Source organism: Camelus bactrianus, chromosome 4 (genome assembly GCF_048773025.1).
Source record: "Camelus bactrianus isolate YW-2024 breed Bactrian camel chromosome 4, ASM4877302v1, whole genome shotgun sequence".
Classification (NCBI taxonomy): Eukaryota; Metazoa; Chordata; class Mammalia; order Artiodactyla; family Camelidae; genus Camelus; species Camelus bactrianus.
In genome coordinates this window covers 10,711,574-10,725,486 of record NC_133542.1, presented here as the reverse complement: position 1 = coordinate 10,725,486, position 13,913 = coordinate 10,711,574, and the positions used below count along the sequence as shown (strand labels likewise).

The 13,913-nt window shown below is 37.9% G+C and overlaps 1 long non-coding RNA gene across 1 annotated transcript; it reads right to left on the bottom strand.

Annotated features, from left to right (window-relative positions):
• Window positions 1–2,040: 2,040 nt before the first annotated feature.
• On the bottom strand, window positions 2,041–13,913 carry LOC141577437 (uncharacterized). Its single transcript, XR_012506313.1, has 3 exons — window positions 11,025–13,913; window positions 7,112–7,250; window positions 2,041–4,500 (listed from the first exon to the last, which is right to left on the bottom strand). It is a non-coding gene; the product is annotated as an uncharacterized LOC141577437 (long non-coding RNA).

Here is a 13,913-nt window from a genome sequence, read left to right as displayed (position 1 = left end):
CTAAATAGTCATTCAGGGATGAAATGCATCCATATAATATGAAGGAATTAAAATGATTCACATAATGTTAATTTCCCTTAATACTGTCCCTTACACTCAGTGAATTAGAAGTAGATCATAAAAATATGCACAGGCTGATTATATAATTTGCAAAATATATGTCTAAATTAAAATGTTAATGATCTCTGGATGGTGTACCTAGTTGTCAGTGTGTCCTGACATTACATTTGTTATATGTCATCTATAAAGTAAAAGGCTTAGAAATCAATTTCTAACACTTACTCAGTTCAGGGATATCCATGAACCTCTATTGACAGGGAGTTCATCATCTGATACTTACCCACATCACAAATTCCTCACAGGGTACTAAAGTTTGACTCCTTGCCAATTCTTCTGTCTCTATCTACCCTCCAGAAATACAGGATTCTGCATTTACACAAAGAGGCTTTCTGACTTTAGTGTCCATTTTCCAAGTCCATCATTACCAGATTCTTCAGTTAGGTTTCACCTGACACAACTCCCAGAGAGCTCACCATCCCCTTTTGCTACTCAAATTTCATGTTATAAAAGAAAACTGTGACATATAATCACCATTTTCAGAAAACAATTCTCAGAAAAGTGCATTAGGGTTGATAATAAAGCAGTAACTCCCATTTTGGAAATGCACTATATGAGTTCATGGCACCACGGGTTTCAGGTACATATGGATACATTTTGTAACAGTTGCTTGTATCTATCATCATTCCCAAGTTACAAATGAAAACACTGAGGTCGGGAGAAGCAAGACAATCACACAAGATCTAATAATTAGTAAGCAAAAACATTTGAATTTGAATTCTTATTTAAGTGTGTTTGATTCCAAAGCTTTTGTTTCCTCTTGACCTGGATGCTGGGCCATGACTCTGCCCTTCTGAACCTTTATGATTTCAAGATAGACTTCAGTTGGGCTGAGGTAAGAGAGCAGCTTATAGGTTAGATATTTTGTTGGATGATAAGATTCCCATTCTCATCCCTGTCTCCAAAATGTGCAAAGATATAACTTGTTACTAAGAAAACACATTTTAGAGGAAGTTGGTTAACTCTAACAAAATTGGCATAACTCTAACAAATTTTATCCTTTCTCAATCTATAACTGGTTACTCTGGCATCACTAACATTTAAAATAATTGGGTCACAGCAATCCTACTCCTGGGCATATATCAGGAGGAAACTCTAATTTGAAAAGACACATGCACCCCAATGTTCATAGAAGCACTGTTTACAATAGCCAAGATATGGAGACAATCTCAATGTCCATCAACAGAAGACTGGATATAGAAAGTGTGGTATATTTATACACTGGAATACTACTTAGCCATCAAAAAGAATAAAATAATGCCATTTATAGCAACATGGAAGGACCTAGACATTACCATACTAAGTGAAGTAAGAAAGAGAAAGAAAAATACCATATATCATTTATACGTGGAATTTTAAAAAAATGACACAAATGAATTTATTTACAAAACAGAAACAGACCCACAGAAAGAAAACAAATTTATTATTACCAGAGGGGAAAGAGGGGCAGTGTGGAGAGACAAACTGGGAGTTGAGTATTTGCAGATACCAACTACTATATATAAAATAAATAACAGGGTCCTACTATATAGCACAGGGAACTTTAGTCACTATCTTGTAATGGACTGTAATGAAAAAGAATATAAAAAGGAATATATATGTATAGCTGAATCACTACACTGTACACCAGAAATTAACACAATGTAAACTGATTGTACTTCAATAAAAAAAATAAAAAATAGAACAAAATAATTGGTTCCTGCAGAAGCCAATAACAGAAAATTTTTGTTGTTAGAGTTGGATGAGTTTTCCCTTATTCCAACTGCACATTTGCTTATCTCAGAGATGTCCTGTTCACAAGCTCCAATTCTGGACCTCACCAGGCTCAGGGATACCCTGTGGCCTCCTGAACCTGAGAGAGCTTGGCCTCACTCCTCCCATTTGGAGAGATTACAGCTTCCTTCTCAAGGAAGGCAATATGTCTTTCTTCCTGGTTCCAGGCGACTGTAGACACAGCTTGGAAATATCAAATCCAAGCCCTGTCTGCTTCTTGCTCTGCCAAGGGCTTTCTCCTGAGGACTACTGCAGTGGGGCTCCACGAGTCAGGATCCTTCAAGCCCTTGCAAGCCTGAGGGCTCAGGCATCTGTGACTCAAGGCTGCCTTTCCCACCCTTTTGGGTTCCAGCTACATTCTGGTCTCTAGACCTCCATCACTCTGAGGATCTAGATATGGACACAGCGCATAAAGTGGCAAACCTCCAAGTGATCAATCTCCAGGAATCCTCAAAGACTCCCTGCAACTGGCCAAAGATAAGGGAGAGGGGTTTTTTGGTTTTTGTTTTGTTTTGTTTTGTTTTGTTTTTTTCCTTTCAAGAGGGGTTCAAGATTGCCTGGGATGGCCATTCTCATTAGCGGCAGGAGCTGTGGTCTGGGCTGAAATCACATTTCTAGGGGGCTTAGATTTCCCACTTAGGACTCACAAATTGTCCAGCAAATATGGACATCTCCTCCGCTGCTGGCTTAGCTCTCAGCTTCTCTCAGCTTGTCTACAACTTTCTCTTCCAGGCTTAGTGTTCATTCACTACCATTTAATTTCCTGTGCATGTATCATCTGAAGACAGAGAGAGAACACGTCTTTTACTTTCATTTTCTCATTCCCAGGAATGTCACTGGACAGAAGTAGTCTTTCTTTTCTTCCACCAACATCTGCTCAGAGGGCACTCCTGGTCTGTTCTGCACACTAGACCCTGTACTTCCATCAGGAGGTTGTGAACCTTTGCCCTCTACCCCTGTCTGTGTTATGGCTCTGCTCCGCCCTGAGACAGAAGCCTGTTTCTCCTCCAGAGGTGTCTGTGCCCCTTCTCTCTCCTAGAACTGCCACCTCCCATCCTTTCCCTTCCCTCAGCTTGGTCCTCTCAATGGTCTTTCTGCTCTGATCACGAGCCATCTTAGTGGCCTCTACTATTCCCACCGCTCCTTTAGAAAGACAGTGATTCTTGGGCATTTGCATATAAACATCACTATTTTAGTTCCCTGTTAAACTGATGCCTCTTCCCTTATTATTTCTTTATGCACCTGGTGCTCCTGGAGTAATAAGGGTAGGAACCACTATCTCAAGCCAGGACCCAGAGAACAACTGCGGGAAAACCTCAGCTGACACACACCTAAAAGAAGTGCTTTGGTTCAGTTTCAGATGAATGATCCTCAGCTCCATGTACTGCGACTGCAAAAGCGGGTAAGAGCACGGATCACACCCCTTAAGTAGAAGTTTTCCTGTTTCACTTGACCTTTTAAGTTTGACCTTCTGCTACCTGCTGTTTCTTGGGAAAAAAAAAATTATTCAGCATTTAACCTAACCAGCAACTAGAGTGACTTGCCCCAAACCTCATAGCCATTCTATGGATCAGGAGTGGTTTTGCTGAAAAACTGTTTTGAGAACAAGGTGATGGGGGTGTGGAAAAGCTCACTTAACTCCTGAGTGACATTTTCACCCTGTGTTTCTCCAAGCATCTCTTAGGACACCTGGATTTATCTGAAGAATTTACCTACCCAATGTCTCACTCGTAAATCACAGCCACACCCCCCGGCCGCCACATAAGCCATGGATCTCTTTATTCCCTTTGTCCAACATTCCAGAGTCCTCCTCTCCATAGCTCATTTGTAAAATATCTTCTGCTTATGGGCACATTTACACTCATGGGACTCATGCAAAAAAAAGGAAGTAATACAATTCAGCTTCAAGATGACCGTGGTAAGTTTTGGAAATGTTTCTTCAATAAGTAAGACAATATTAACCTTAGTAATTCACACAAAAACTCCAGTATCCCTGGAAACCGGAGAAAAGCAAGCTGAGACCTTTACTTGGCCCCTCAAGCTGTGGTAGCATCCTTGTTGGAGTTTTCGAGCTGGCTGAGCCCAGTTCAAAATTATCCCCTTAATCCTCAAGTCCTTACCTTGCTTCAGAAAGAGAGTCGTGCTTTTCTCCTTCTGTACACTCTTCTGTGCATCTGAGGCAGGGCTGGGGACCGCAGTACCAGCCATCTGAAGCAAGTCTCCCTGCTCTAACTTGGGAGCTAAGAGCAGCCGGCGATGTGCTGTTGGGAGAGGGACTTCCCTCACCTATGCTCTTTGCTCGATGTCATCCTTTTCCACACGGGTCTCCCTCAGAGGGCTGAAGGTGTGCAGGCACACGGAAGGCAGGGGGCTGGGCACTGCCCCTCAGGACACCGGGATCTCTCTTCTTGTGTATTAGATCCCGCCCCTAATTCCTCTATGCACTCTTCACCATTTGGACCTGCATATAATACATCTGGAGGCAGCCACTCCCTTTAATGGTCGGGCAGGGGAAAGGCATAGGTGTCACAGAAGATAAAAAGAAGAATCATTTCTGCAATTACAGTGTTTTTGACCAGGCTACCTCCAGCAGAGGACAGCATGGGAGTCCTGTAGTCAGGTTAGGTGAGAAGGAAAAAATGGGGGACAAATTAAAGTTTATATTTACTTACACACACACACACACACACACACACACAGAGATACTGAATATTTACAAACTATTAGACACCACGCTAAAGACTCCCACACCCAGACTCCAGCTTTGGTGCAAGCCTGCTATTGGCAGGGAAGAAAAATGTTTCCTTGTTTTGTTCTAACCTTCTTTACTCCCAGACATCACTGCTAGGACACTCACCAGAAGCACAGAGCCTTGCTGGCCAGACACTGCTTCAGACTAAGTTGGAAATAGCAGGGTTCCCTCATAAGAGCAGCCATTGCCCCTGGAACTCTTATTCGGGCTCCATTCTACCCCCTCCCAACACTTACAACTCCCACCTGGCAGTTATTTTTGCCTCTTGACAGTTAACTTCTCAGTCTTTCCTGCTTCCAGCAAGCACCCCTGGCTCCCACAGCTTCACTCACTCCTCAGGCCACTGTCTGTCTTCTCCTGTTCTTCTTACTCTAGTACAACCCAACCACCAGTAGAGTGACCCCCTCACTCAAGACATTTTTTTCCCTTTGAAAAAAACAGCCTCACAATTTTGATATGATCTAAAAGCAGAACAAAATCAAATCTACCTACCTACTTATCTATAATTTATTTCCCATGATGCATAATTTTGGCTTTCATCCTAACGGCTCCCACTAAGGAGAATTTCTATTGATACATGTGTTTGCGTCAGTCCAGTCTTTTATAAGTTGAAGGGAAATTCGAGTCTCACTTCAGGTAGTAGCTTGCTGGGCTGCATTTCCCCCTTCCTAAGCGTTAGATGACATCTCATTCTATCCTCCACTTTACAGATCATCCCCGGTGAGAAAGGAACTAACATAAAAGGCAGTATCCATCGCTCAGTTAGACGGCCAGTGCATGGCACAGCTACTGCATGAAAATTGTGGTGGACTTGAATCTCTGACAGAGCAGCCATTTGGTTATTTGTGGGTTCTGTTTCCTTAGGCATAGTCGATCCCCCCAGAAGGAAAATGATAACCTCAGCCTTTCTCCAATAAGTGACTTGGGTCTTCTGTACACTCTTCCTTCTCACAGAAAGCTTGTCTCATTCAGCCTAATCTCTGTCCAAGAGACGATACACAAAAGCTCACCTCCACACCAGCAGGCAGCTTCTCTAATAACCTCAGCTTGCAGATGCTTCTCTTTCAAACGTGTTTCACTGAAGCTGGCTTTTGAAGGCAGGGATCCTCTAGGTGATTTGTTCATGGTGCTCAAGCATTTGGCCGAACACAGTCCTCTTGTAAATCTCTAAGACACCATGGATGTACAACCTCTAGTATTTCTTTACTCTGGATGACTGTTGGTGTTGGAAGATTACCCAGGGTTCTGGAGCTTTCTTTACCTCATCAGTTACTCCCTAGGATTCTGCAATCCCAGGTTAAGTTTACATAGACCAACTGCCACTCAACAATAATTTAGTTTCCTCAAAGGAAACGCTCTCACTCACCTACTTTATATCACATGCTTAACTCCATCTCTATTCAGACACGCATGAATATTTGGCTAACGGAAAAAATTATCCTCCTCAGAAACACCCTACACTATTTTGTCCTCCTGATGGGCCCTTCAGGGAACACCTTTTCAATCACTAAGACAGCTTCCTCAGTTACCAGATTTAGATGAGTGGTGTAATTTTCACATGTAACTACAGTAATGTAAGAACTTCTTTTAAATTATGCAAATATTATACAGAAAACTTAAAAGACTATCATCTTCACAATTCTAATATATACATGTATATATATATATATTAGAATTCTATTATGTATATATTTCTTCCTGTCTTTATCTTTAAAAGGAGATATTTATGCAGTTTTTAAGTAGCATATGTGAAATTTTTAAGCCTTCATTTCTTTATTGTTATGTTTTCATGTATCATAATGTTCTAAATTTCAACTAATTTGAATAAAAATATTTTCATATGAAAAATTTAACATTCATATTAGATGCTTTTTTCTCTCTCACTATATTCTTTAACTCAGTTCTTAGAAGTTGGATCATGCAATGAGTGTTTGAACATTTTACTAACCCTTAAAGATACATTATTTTTTTTTCTACAACCAGAATATAGGTACAACAATGTCCTTTGTGTAGTACAGTGAAGAGAAAAGTTAATGAGGATCCCAAAGCAAGACTGATAAAAATTATTCCTTATATTCCCAGTCTAAGGTTCAAAAACCCTCTGAAGCATGGCAGGTGGCTATTTAACCAAATTCTTCCTTGAACTGTCTACAGGCCAATTCCCTTTCTTCCTTTATTTTCCAATGTCAACAGTTCTCAGACTTGCATCTAAATGATGGCTTAGAAATAAATCATTTTCTCTCCTCTTTTCCTACCTTTGATCTAAAGAAGAAAGCAAAACTTGAAAAACAACTTTTCAAAAATAAAGCTACCTTGTCTTATGGAAACCACTGGGCAACTTTACAACTTTATTGTATAAAATACTTGAAAATAATCAAACATACTTTTAAAGTAAGTATATAGTATTTTTCAGTATATACATATACATATACATATATATGTATACTCATATATAGATTTATTGTTTACCATGTATGAAGATTCAGACATACGTAGGCAGCGTCTGACGTGACGTCACAGCAAGCCAACTTTCTTGATGTTTTAGAACGAGGGATTCTGATCTCCAGAGGGAATCAGTCAAATCAAGCTTGGCTCAATAGCAAAGTCTCTGCCACAAGATAAAGTTAATTTTAATAAAGCCATCTTTCTCACATTTATCTCTTTCTCCAACTTCTCCTCAACCTCTTAGCCTCCTAAACTTATCAGACAATCCCGTTTGCATTTTAGGAACGACAGTCTTCAAGAAAACCCTGAACAAAGCTTTCACAAGGGCTGTTTCACTTAAGCTTTATGAGTCACAAGTACATCGGAAACAATGCTTTGGTTTCTTAGAAACTAACAAACTGAAGATTTAGAAGGAGAAATAGGATAAAAGATAGAGAAGGAGAAAAGTAGAATTTCTTGTTTCCCAAGTGAAAACTGAGTGATGTAAAATAGTGGCACAGGGAGGGGGGAAGTTTCTAGGATGGGGTTCGGCATTTTGAACTTGTCACTGATGCCACGGGAGGGAACACTCCAGGAACTGGGAGAGGTGGGCCTTGAAAGCTGTCTGAAGTCACACGTCCAAACTGGAATCAGACTCTTTATTACAAGTAATAAGAAAAACATGAAGGAGACTTCTGGAACGGAATAAACTAAAGGAACTTCTGAACAAACAAAATACATTAGCTTTGAGTTCAACAGTTACATATGATTGATTACACTTTGCCTCTTTAAAATGTTTCTTAATTGTCTTTTTTTTTAATATATTTAAGATATGGTTGTAAAGGCAATTAAGTGGCTCTGAAGTCTTTATTAACTGTCAGGGATCATGAACTCATCTGGCTGGTGGGAGACTCATCCTTTCACTATCACTCTATGATCACTGAGGATATAATATGCAGAGGAAAGGAGTTTAGCTGAAATAAAATGAAAATGAATATATATATGTATGGTGTAGAGCACAAGATCCCAGATAGAGATACATTGTCATCAACTGAACTTCAAGTAAAAAAAAAAAAAGAAAGTATGATAATGTAGATAAAAATACACTTATGACAATATGAGAGAATCTGTGCTCCTGCTATACAACAGGAATTTTTTTCAAATTTTTAAAAGAATTTTTATTGAGATAAAGTTGATTTGTAATATTATAAAATTTCGGTGTACAGCACAGTGATATGCAATTTCTAAATGTTATATTCCATTTATAGTTGTTATAAAATATTGGCTATATTCCCTGTGTTGTACAATATATCCTTGTATCTTTTTTTTTAATTGAAATATAGCTGATTTACAGTGTTGTGTTAGTTTTTGGTGTACAGAATACTGATGCAGTTATACATACATTATATATATATTCCTTTTCATATTCTTTTTCATTAGAGGTTATTACAAGGTATTGAATATAATTCCCTGTGCTAAGAGTAGGGCCTTGTTTATCTATTTTGTATACAGTAGTTTATGTCTCCTAATCCCAAACTCCTAATTTAACTACATCCCCCTTTCCCTGTTGGTAACCATAAGCTTGTTTTCTATGTCTGTGAGTCTATTTCTGTTTTGTAAGTTCATTTGTATTATTTTTTTAGATTCCACACATAAGTGATATCATATGATATTTGTCTTCCTATGTCTGATTTATTTCACTTGGTATGATAATCTCTAGGTCCATCCATGTTGGTACAAATGACATTACTGAATTCTTTTTTTATGGCTGAGTAATATTCCACTGTATATATACAGTAGGGAATTTTGATCATACTATTCCGATAATCCCAACTGCATACAACTATGAATACCATCTCTACAAGTAAGAAAGGGCTATTTTAAAAAGTCTCTTATAAGGGGAAGGGATGAAATATTCAGCTTGTAGCTGGATAAAGAACAGAAAGACTAGCTATCAGGCCTCATTAGTGAGAGGACATAATCAATTTTCCTTAAGCAGGCCTTCCTGCATGCCGGGGCTTAGATTATATGCAAAGATACATATCAGGCTTTCTTTTTTAATGCTTGGACTAGATAGGCTTCTAACTTTTCAGAAGTGCTGACACAGATTTGAATTGTCTCTAACTCTAAATGGTAAGAGTTCAAACTTCTAAGAGTGAACTATCTGGAAGTCCAGGATTTTTAAGGGTATTCTGAACTGTTATCAGAGAGGATAAATTTCCTCCTTTCTGAATGCTCAAGAAGGGACTGTATAAATTTGTAGTGGAAATACATAAGGAATTCATGTATGAAAGATGTGGTTACATGTAGATCAATCAGTGACTCTGTGAGTATTAGTGGCTATTCATGTCCTATTTGGCTTTCTTTAGTTTGAATTCAAACTATCAAACTGAACATTTTTAAAGAGTATCTCAGCTTTAGCACTAAAATATCAGGTGCAACTTAGATCTGATGAGAATGATACATATATGCCACATTATGAAAAATATATATGTGTTTATGTATGTGTGCATATATACATAGTAGAACAGAGGGGAAATACTATTGGTCATTTTAATTAAAGCTCATTTTATTTTAGATGGCTTTAAGTGTTGAAATCAAAAATCCCTGTTACTACACTATCTGATCCTTTGGCGTACATAATTATTCTTTTTGTCTGATTCCACAATACTTAGCAAAGTGCCACATAGATAACTAGATATACTATATATAATATATATAAAATCTCTAAATAGACTAATAAAAAAAACATACTACCATACGTATTGAAAATTTGTCTGCTTAATTTCATATGTTAAGTTATCTTTAGTTATGCATGATTTCTTACTGTTGAAGAATAATTTAAGAACTTTTCCCTGCTTTTGGATAGCTCCACTGTCTTGGTTTTCTCTCAAAAAAAATTAAGAATTAATTGTGTCAATACTTATTAAATAGCCATAATTTGTAATTGATACAGATTATTCTTTTGCTCAATATTATTCAATACTATTTCATTTAACAAGCTGCAAAGTGAGGCTCAGAAAATCCAAGACTAAGACAGAATCCTCTTTTTCCCTTTTCAGAATATTAAAATTAATATGTATGTTAACAATTATACTGAAAACAGCAATGCATGGTATTATTTAACACAGATATGATATAAAAAGTGTTATATGCCTTGAAACAGAAGAGAAATAATTCTTCTTCTTGGAGAATGGAAAGTATGTAACTATATACTAGAAAATGAAGAGATTCTTGAAAAGATACTTAAAGAATATGGAATTTACTTGCTAAGTGATGAGCAGGCTATGAAAATTTTAGAAGAGGGTGGGAAGGGATAAACTGGGAGTTCAAGATTTACAAGTATTAACTACTACATGTAAAACAGATAAACAACAAGTTTCTTCTGTATAGCACAGGGAACTACATTCAATATCTTGTAGTAACCTATAATGAAAAATATGAAAATGAATATATGTATGTATATGTATGACTGAAGCATTATGCTGTACACTGAAAATTGATGCATTATAAACTGGCTATACTTCAATAAAAAATAATAATAATAATAATAAAGGACAATTTTAGAGCACAAGAGAAATGTGGAACCTAAAACAGGTTGATGTAAAGGTACTTGACGATTGAGGTAAAAATAAAAAAGCTTGGTGGAAAGGGATCAGATGAAAATCCTCTGCAGCAATAATTCCTGTACAAGTTGATTAGTGCCTGAACTCGGATCATGAGTTAGGGTAGTGAAAGAAAGTGGCATGATGAAGAAATCAGTATGACTTGGGAGCTATTTGATTTCTTAAGAAAGGAGTGAATATACCATTTGGTCTTAGAGGCAGAAATTTCATTTTAGACCTATTAATTTTCAACCAGATGGAAGTTCTTTTCAGAATTAGGAACTGTATCAGTTCCCTATTGCTGTGTAACAAATTACCACAGACTTAGTGTTTTAAAATACCACATTTATTACCTTGTATTTCTGAAAGTGGGAAATCCAAAATCATCCTCACTGAGCAAAGTCAAGGTCTTGGCAAAGCTTGGGTCCTTTGGGAGACTCTGAGAAGAGAATCTGTTTCTGTAACATTTTCAGCTTCTAGAAGTCATCTTGAGCATCCCCTGGCTCATGGTCCCTGCTTTGTGTCACTCTACCTATTGCTTCTGTTCCATCTAGTACTCCCACTCACTCTGATCCTTCTGCGTCCCTCTTACTAAGAACCCTTGTGATGACAATGGGCCCAACTGAATAACCCAGGATACTCTCCTCATCTCAAGGTCCTTAACTTAATCACACCTGTAAAGTCCCTTATGCCCTAACAGTTAACATATCTTAAGGTTCTGATTAGAACTTGGACATGCCTGAGGTCGTCCTCTCATAGCTCATGAGTGTGGTATTTGGGAGAGGGGGAGGGTTTGAGACAAAGATTCAACAGTCATTAACTTGGTCTGAGAGTTGATACTCTACATGCAAATAAAATCTCTAGAATAAAAGGCGAAAGAAAAAAGAACGGGGGAAAGGGGCTTGGGAATGTCGAAATAGTAGGAAGTAAGAAACCACAGGCTGGCCACCCAGTGAACTGGAAAACCGCATCTGAAAGCTTAGAACCATGTCGAAGACTACTTCAAATGGAGAGCAGTACAGTGAGTACCGAGCTAAGAGAGGATGTGTCTCAGTTTCTGCGAGTTATCAAAAACGTTGTCCAGTTAGCTGGTCTCCTGATGGGCTGTGAGGTAGTCAAGGAGTATCGTCTTCCTTAATCTTTGCATATTCTTTCAGCAAAACACCAGTCATGATTTCATGCCAAAACCAATTTTAAAGTCTTATTTAGTATTTCTTTCTTTACTTATCAACATGGCAATTCATCAGCAAATGTGTAAAGCTGCTCCGATAGTGCTATGAGCCATGAGGGTTATTAGCTTGGGGAAACCAGATGGAGGAAAGCATTTCTCTCCCAGAGCTGCAGGGAACGCTGGAATCAAGAAACCATGTAGGCAGGAGCCAAAAGGAAACTAGGTTCATGCCAGAGGAGATCAAAGAAAGGCCATCAATACCAATGAAACACCCCCAAGGAGAGAGAAAGAATTGGATTTGGAAAAGGCAGTCAGAGAGCACAGGAAGTAAGTAGGGAGCACCAAGTCTAGAGCAACGTCTCTCAAACCTGGTCTCACATTAGAATAACCTGGAGAGCTTTCAGAAGCAGCCAATGCTTAGACTCCACCCAGAAATAATTAAATTAGAATATCTGCAGTTGAGGCACAGAGGGCACATTTTAAAAACCTCCCCAGGTGATTTTAAGTTGCAGCTAGGGTGGCGAATCACTGAGCTAGAACAAGCACAGAATTTTCACCGGCAATTATCTGGAAAAGGGGGGGCACCATTTTATGCCTGATGACTTCTTGGCTGATGTGCCAGCAGTAAAAATCTGAGACCACTGGACATGTTTCAAAGTATCAGGCAAGGTGCTAGCTTCAACTTTAATGCTCATGTTAACAAAGCTACAGATATTTTTTGCTCTCAAAGTTAATCGACCTTTATTATTTATGAGAAGAAAATTGCTCTACTTAATGAATCAAAAAGAACATAGTTTTACATATAACCCTGAATATAATTGATCCTAATTCTTACCATTGTCTTCTGTCCTCTTGTATCACTATTTTTCAATTATAAAATATCTAATATAAGAGCCATAAAAGAAATGCAATGAAATCCTCTATAGCCACAATAATTTTAAGAATTAAAAACATTTCTAACACAGGTGAAGATTCCTGTGTACCATGCCTCAATCTCTTTCTTGAAATACTAAAATTGTAATCACTAGCCTGTATTTAGTGTTTATCACTCCCATATGTTTTATTTTTTTTTACCCACTCAACATGTTTATTTTAAAATCCATTGCTTTTAGTATACACAACTCAAGCTTATTCACTGTTTAAACAGTCCACTGTGTAGTTATATCATGATCATTATTAATTCTCCCACTGATGTGTTTAGGTTGTTTCCAGTTGTATTTTTTTAAAACAGGCTTAATAAAATATAATACACATATCATAACATCTATCTTTCAAAAGTTTACAACTCAGAGCTTTTTAGTTTATTCATAGAGTTACAAAAACCACACAACTATATAATTTTAGAGCATTTCATCACCCAAACCACATTCACTACAAGTCACTTCAGTTGCTTTCACGCCTAGCTGCCCAGCAAACACTAATCTAGATTCTGTTTCTTTGAACTTGCCCATTCTGGACATTTCATATAAATGAAATCCTACAAACGTGGTCTTTACTGACTGGCTTCTTTCAATTAGCATAATGTTTTCAAGATTCACCCATGTTTTAGCATGTGCCAGGACCTTTATTCTTTTTTATTGCCAAGTAAAATTCCACTGTGCAGCTATGCCACATTCAGTTTATAGACATTTGACTTGTTTCCACCTTTTGACCATTATGAATAATGTTGCTATGAGCATTCATGAATTTTTGTGGGGCATATGCTCTCAGTCATCTTAGGTTTATACCTAGGAGTGGAACTGCTGAATCATTTGGTAGCTCTATGCTTAATATTGTGAGGAGCAGTAAAATTGTTTTCCAAAGGATTTCACTTATAAACATCACCAGCAACGTATGTGTGGTTACTCAATTTTCTCAGCATCCTCAACATTGGTCATGGTCTTTTTCTTAGCCGTCCAACAGGGTTTAAAGTGGTACCTCATGTTTGCTTTGACTTCCATTTCCCTAATGATTACTGATCTTGAGTAATTTTTCATGTGCCGAGTGGCCATTTGTGAGCCATCTTTAGAGAAATGCCTATTCAAATATTGTGCCTACTTTTTAATGGCTTGTCATTTTAGATAAAAGAAGC